Source organism: Pinus tabuliformis, chromosome Q (genome assembly GCF_031772625.1).
Source record: "Pinus tabuliformis cultivar Carrire ecotype Pingquan chromosome Q, CPIR1, whole genome shotgun sequence".
NCBI lineage: Eukaryota > Viridiplantae > Streptophyta > Pinopsida > Pinales > Pinaceae > Pinus > Pinus tabuliformis.
Genome location: NC_142296.1, coordinates 1,009,680,876 through 1,009,688,386, shown reverse-complemented (window position 1 = coordinate 1,009,688,386; position 7,511 = coordinate 1,009,680,876). Strand labels below are relative to the sequence as shown.

At 37.5% G+C, this 7,511-nt stretch overlaps 1 non-coding gene across 1 annotated transcript; it reads left to right on the top strand.

The window, feature by feature from the left end:
- The first annotated feature begins 7,174 nt into the window (after positions 1-7,174).
- Positions 7,175-7,255, top strand: TRNAL-CAA (transfer RNA leucine (anticodon CAA)). Its single transcript has one exon. It is a non-coding gene; the product is annotated as a tRNA-Leu (tRNA).
- Positions 7,256-7,511: the final 256 nt, after the last annotated feature.

Here is a 7,511-nt window from a genome sequence, read left to right as displayed (position 1 = left end):
AATGGTTTGTGGATCTCGAACAGCTATGGTAGCTGAACCTAATAAGACAGCAATTACAACACAAGAAGTTAGAAGTACCTGTCCATGAACTTGAAACCCCCCTATTTGCCAATAAAAATGTTGACCCACCTCCACACCGGATATCTCATAGATATGATTCAGTGTGCTAATAGGAGATCGTACGATATCCATATCCATATTACCCCCTTGTAAAGATGAACTTAAAGAAGAAAATAAATTATTTTTGTCAAATGAGAGATTCCTCAATTATTTCACTCTCATCAGAAAATTTACTAGGCAAACGAGTTGATTATTCAGGTCGTTCCGTTATTGTGGTGGGTCCCTTTCTATCATTGTACCAATGTGGATTACCCTCAGAAATAGCAATAGAGCTTTTTCAAGCATTTTTAATTCGTAGTCTCATCGAACGACATATTGCTCCCAACCTAAGAACTGCTAAAAGTATGATTCGAGATAAGGGACCCATTGTATGGGAAGTACTTCAAGAGGTTATGCAAGGACATCCCATATTGTTGAATCGAGCACCTACCTTACACAAATTGGGAATACAAGCGTTTCAACCTATTTTAGTAGAAGGACGTGCCATTCGTTTACATCCATCGGTTTGTGGGGGATTTAATGCAGAATTCGACGGAGATCAGATGGCTGTCCATGTACCTTTATCTCTGGAAGCTAGAGCAGAAGCTCGTTTACTCATGTTTTCTGAGACAAATCTTTTGTCTCCAGCTATCGGGGATCCTATTTCTATACCGACTCAGGATATGCTTCTTGGACTTTATATATCAACGGTCCAAAATAGTCAAGGTATTTATGGGAATAGGTACCATCCGTATCACTCGGAAAATAAAAGCTTTTCTTGTAAGAAACCTTCCTTTTATAGTTATGATGATGTGCTCAGAGCTTACCGACAGAAACGAATTGACTTATACAGCCCCTTATGGCTCCGGTGGGGGGAAGTGGATTTACGTATCATTACCTCAGTAAACCAAGAAGCCCCTATCGAAGTTCAATACGAATCTTTGGGTACTTTCCACGAAATCCATGAACATTATCGAATAAGAAAAGGTAGAATGGGAGAAATCCTTAATATATACATTCGAACAACTGTTGGTCGTACTCGTTTCAATCGAGAAATGGAAGAAGCCATACAAGGGTTTGCCTGTTCTGAACACCCAAATAAATCACTACCAGCTCTCAGGATCTAATGTTATTGATCTTATGATTTTTTCATTAGTGCAGATATAGAGATCGAGGAAGCCTTCGAATAACCGGCTTCAACCCATTGCTTAATCCTGCTCATGAAAATATGGAGATTTTTCCTTATGAAGGAACGAACTAGATTGCCCTTTGATAATTTTCCCTTTTATAATAAAGTGATGGATAAAACTGCCATTAAAAAGCTTATTAGCAGATTAATAGATCACTTCGGAATGACATATACATCACATATCTTGGATCAACTCAAGACTTCGGGTTTTCAACAAGCTACTGATACAGCTATTTCATTTGGAATTGATGATCTTTTAACAGCGCCTTCCAAAGGATGGCTCGTCCAAGATGCGGAGCAACAAGGTTCTGTTTCGGAGAAACAGAATCATTATGGGAATGTACACGCAGTGGAAAAATTACGTCAATCGATTGAGATATGGTATGCTACCAGTGAATATTTGAGAAAAGAAATGAATCCGAATTTTAGCATGACTGATCCCTTAAATCCAGTACATGTGATGTCCTTCTCAGGAGCTAGGGGAAGTACATCTCAAGTTCACCAATTAGTAGGTATGAGAGGATTAATGTCAGATCCTCAAGGACAAATCATCGATCTACCCATTCGACGGAATTTACGCGAAGGGCTCTCTTTAACGGAATATATTATTTCCTGTTATGGGGCTCGTAAAGGAGTTGTGGATACTGCTGTACGAACAACAGATGCTGGATACCTCACACGTAGACTCGTTGAAGTAGTTCAACACATTGTAGTACGTAGAACAGATTGTGGCACTATCCAAGGTATTTTCGTAAGTCCCATTCGAGGTCGAGAGAGGGACAGAAATGAAATTGTTGTACGAACACAAATACTGATTGGCCGTGTGCTAGCAGACGATGTATATATAAATAGGAGATGCATTGCCACGCGCAATCAGGATATTGGAGTTGGACTTGCCAATCAATTAATAAACCTTCGAACACAACCAATATATATACGAACCCCCTTTACTTGCAAGAGTATATCTCGGATTTGTCAATTATGTTATGGTCGGAGTACTACTCACAGTCACTTGATTGAATTAGGAGAAGCAGTAGGTATTATTGCGGGCCAATCCATTGGAGAACCAGGAACTCAACTAACACTAAGGACTTTTCATACCGGGGGGGTATTTACTGGTGATATTGCAGAACATATACGAGCCCCTTTCAATGGAAAGATTGAATTCAATGAAAATTTGGTTTATCCCACACGTACACGTAATGGACATCCTGCTTATCTATGTCATAATAACTTATCCATTACTATTGATGGTCAGGATCAAGTACAGAACTTAACCATTCCGCCACAAAGTTTGCTTTTGGTTCAGAATGATCAATATGTGGAATCGGAACAGCTTATTGCCGAGGTTCGTGCTAGAACATCTTCCTTCAAGGAAAAAGTTCGCAAAAATATATATTCTGACTTAGAAGGAGAAATGCACTGGAGTACCAATGTGTGTCATGCACCTGAATATGTACAGGGTAATGTTCATCCTATACTCAGGACGGGTTATCTATGGATATTATCGGGAGGTATATACGGATCCCGTGTAGTACCCTTTCCATTTCATAAGTATCAGGATCAAGTATATGTTCAACCTTTTGTTGCCAAACATCAATCACTTTCTGATTCTTACGTGGATCAAGTGGAACATAGATCAGGTGACTCAAATTGCTATGAGAAGGAAGAACAAATCTTCAGTTATTCAGAAACTGAAACTGATCGGACCATATCCAACAAGCATCGAGACTCTATTTATGTCTTTTACCCTAATAATTACAATATTAAGGGGAAAAAGCAAATGAATCGATTCATCGTCTCATTGCAGTGTGATAAAGAATGGGAAAAAAGAATAATACCTTGTCCTGATGCGATTCTTAGAATACCCAAAAGTGGTATTCTACAGAGAAATTCCATTTTTGGATATTCTAACGTAGAACATGGAATACCTGATGGGTCGAATATGACAACACCGTTTTCCCTAGATTTATCGAGGGAAGGGGACAACTTGCAGATTCAAATTAGCTATTCTATTTCGTATGAAGACGGTGAACGAATCCAAGTAATGAGTGATATAAGTATTCCATTGGTTCGAACTTGTATAGGATTTGATTGGGAACAAATAGATTCTATAGAATCTGAGGCTTATGTTTCTCTTATTTCAGTAAGAACAAATAAGATCGTTAACAATATGGTTCAAATTAGCTTGATGAAATACCCCCCTTTTTCCATGGGGAGAAGGGACAATAAAACAAGTCCAAATTTGATGTTCCATAACAATTTGGACCACACTAATCTTTTATCTTCCAATGGGGCGAGTCAATTAATTAGTAAGCATCAAGGAATTATTTGTTCATTATCTAATGGGGAAGAAGACAGTGGATCTTTTATGGTTCTATCACCATCCAACTATTTTCGAATCGTTCTATTCAATGATTCTAAATGTTATGATACGGGAAATCAATCAAATATAAAGGATCCTATGAGAAAAATCATTGAATTTTCAGGTCTCTTGGGTAATTTACATAGTATAACCAACCGTTTTCCATCCTCCCATTTTCTAACTTATAAAAAAGTATTATCAAAGAAACATTCCATTTTCCACAATTCTTTCAATACTTTCCAAGTACCTAAATATTATTTCATGGACGAAAATATGATAATTTATCATTTCGATCCGTGCAGGAACATCATTTCCAATCTATTGGGTCCAAATTGGTGCTCTTCCTCATCCGAATCCGAATTCTGCGAAAAACATTTCCAGTAGTTAGTCTTGGACAATTGATTCCTGAAAGTGTATGGATATCCGAGGATGAACCACTCCCCGAATGGCTCATGCTAACCCGTTAGGGGCGAGAGGAATTGGTACTAAATGGTCAGTTGAATTTACTTTTGCCCAGATTCATGGATTTGCCAATGCGAGAGATGTACTCGAATTGGTTACCCGACCTCTACGACGTAACGAAAATTTAGATAACTTGGATCGGACCACCCTGGTTCGAAAGAACAACGAGTTATATACCAGTACTCCTGTTAAATAAGATAACAAATAATATATATTAATAGCATATGCAATATCCAGATATTATAATATTTCTTATAAATCAATTATGTTAAATCGAATATTTATTTATATAATATAAAAACTATTTCTATACTTAGAAATAATATATATGATAAAATCATAAATTTATCAAAATAATTCTTTGATCAAGATCAAAGGGAGTTTTAATATGATAAAAGTACTTGGTCTACTATTGGGTCCATTAATACACTAAGGAACAAGTCAGTGAAGCCAAAACCAAATAAATAGTTAGTTGCGTCATTTAAATTCAGTTCATGAATGTTTGGAATCCATATTATGCAAGGAGACATGCTTTTCGCCAATTCTAAGGTAATATGGAAATCTTCCATTTTGTCTTTCACAAAAGGATCAAACTCAGTAGGAATACGTTCAAGAGGGTAATCTAAATACTCACCATACCAGAGCTTCTTCAGAGATATTCTTATTAAAGGAACATATGAGTCTGCTGCTAGACTTTTGACCAAATAGGATCGGCCAGTTCCCACAGGCAAACCCTTGTATGGCTTCTTCCATTTCTCGATTGAAACGAGTACGACCAACAGTTGTTCGAATGTATATATTAAGGATTTCTCCCATTCTACCTTTTCTTATTCGATAATGTTCATGGATTTCGTGGAAAGTACCCAAAGATTCGTATTGAACTTCGATAGGGGCTTCTTGGTTTACTGAGGTAATGATACGTAAATCCACTTCCCCCCACCGGAGCCATAAGGGGCTGTATAAGTCAATTCGTTTCTGTCGGTAAGCTCTGAGCACATCATCATAACTATAAAAGGAAGGTTTCTTACAAGAAAAGCTTTTATTTTCCGAGTGATACGGATGGTACCTATTCCCATAAATACCTTGACTATTTTGGACCGTTGATATATAAAGTCCAAGAAGCATATCCTGAGTCGGTATAGAAATAGGATCCCCGATAGCTGGAGATAAAAGATTTGTCTCAGAAAACATGAGTAAACGAGCTTCTGCTCTAGCTTCCAGAGATAAAGGTACATGGACAGCCATCTGATCTCCGTCGAAGTCTGCATTAAATCCCCCACAAACCGATGGATGTAAACGAATGGCACGTCCTTCTACTAAAATAGGTTGAAACGCTTGTATTCCCAATTTGTGTAAGGTAGGTGCTTGATTCAACAATATGGGATGTCCTTGCATAACCTCTTGAAGTACTTCCCATACAATGGGTCCCTTATCTCGAATCATACTTTTAGCAGTTCTTAGGTTGGGAGCAATATGTCGTCCGATGAGACTACGAATTAAAAATGCTTGAAAAAGCTCTATTGCTATTTCTGAGGGTAATCCACATTGGTACAATGATAGAAAGGGACCCACCACAATAACGGAACGACCTGAATAATCAACTCGTTTCCCTAGTAAATTTTCACGAAATCTTCCCTCTTTGCCTTCGATCACATCTGAGAACGATTTATAAGGCCTATTATGACTGTCTCTCATTGGTTTTCGGCAAATACCATTATCGAGAAGTGCATCTACGGCTTCCTGGATCAATTTTGTTTGATAAATAACAAATGACTCAGATCCACTTCTTGCTAATAAATTTGTAAGAGTATTATTCCGATTGATAACTCTTCGATAAAGTTCATTTAGATCTGACGAGGTAATAAGTCCACCTTCACCTAATTGAACGATTGGCCTCGGTTCGGGAGGAAGAACTGGTAATAGGCATAAGACCATCCATTTTGGTTCTATATTTGTTCGGAGAAAATGTTTAGCCAATTTCATGCGTCCAACCAGAAAATCCTTTCTTCTTCTAATTTTTTCATCCTCCCATCTATCCACAGTAGATTCTTGGTTCTCTTCCAATCTATTCCATTTCAATTCCACCAAGTTCTTCCATTCCATATGTGAACGATCTATAATCATTTGCAGATCCAGACCCATTAGTTGTTTCCCGATAGCATCTCCCCCAGTAGCTATTTCTCTCTCTTTAAATGTTCCAGAACCCCGAGGAAAGAGGTAATAAGGACGAGCAGAGAGGTAATGAGGAATAATCTCTCTCCAGGATTGAATCTCATAATCGAATGTACCCCGTGATCTCAATAAAGTTGGTTTGTTAGCTATGGGCCTAGCAAGAAAAAGATTTGGATAGGTTATTCTAAGATTTCCCCCCCTTCAGGATCGGACGTGAAAGTTTCCTCTCATCCGGCTCAAGTAACTAAAAAAAAAGATGCAAAAACTCTTTTTCACTCTGAAGAGAGATCGCTACTCTCTGCTCAAGTTCCAAGTGAAATTGAGTATTCCTTTATGTTATGATTCTACAAATGTATAACTCTCCAGGAATTTGGATTGTGCTTATATCCATAACTGTAGGAATTGGGTCCGAACTTTACTTTTTCTAGTCTCTTTTCATCAATGGACCCCTTATGAAGGGAAGAAGTGCGATTAATTTTACAAATTATTACCTCTCTAATAAAATAGATTGAATAGATATCTATCTTTTTTATAAATGTTTCTATGGACATGTGGAAAAGAGAAAGAAAAGGACTGTTACCCCTACCTCCACTCGGACCAAGACATCACTTTTACGGAAAAAAGTTAAAGTTTTTGAAAATATTTTTTATTTTGTACCATATTCAATTCTTTAGGTTTCTATTGAATTGAAATTGAAAAAGAAAGGATGTTCATTCAGTCGTCTTGTTTTATAGGAAATCTCCTCCAGATAAAAAAAAATTTATGATGAACCTATATGACCAATCGTATATCAATACTCGAATACGCTATCTCTAACATATGTTCATTCATAGATCAGGATATTTTTCATATATATATATGAATGGAATAGAATTTCCTTTTGGGATGCCTTGATGGTGAAATGGTAGACACGCGAGACTCAAAATCTCGTGCTTAAGAGCGTGGAGGTTCGAGTCCTCTTCAAGGCATAATATTGCTCATGCTTATTGAATGAGCAATATTATGGCAAATCTCGTAGAGTATCTCAATAGATTGAGATAGATTCTCTGTTGATACGAGGTATTCCGACGATCGATTACCTACAAGTTAACGCTGTTGGAATAGGACAGTGGATCACAGGTAGGATCAGATCTTCTCTACCTAATGAGGAGTCCATTCCGAATACACCCTCGTATTATGAGGTATATTTCATTAAGGACACAGATTGAGAAGATCGATACATAG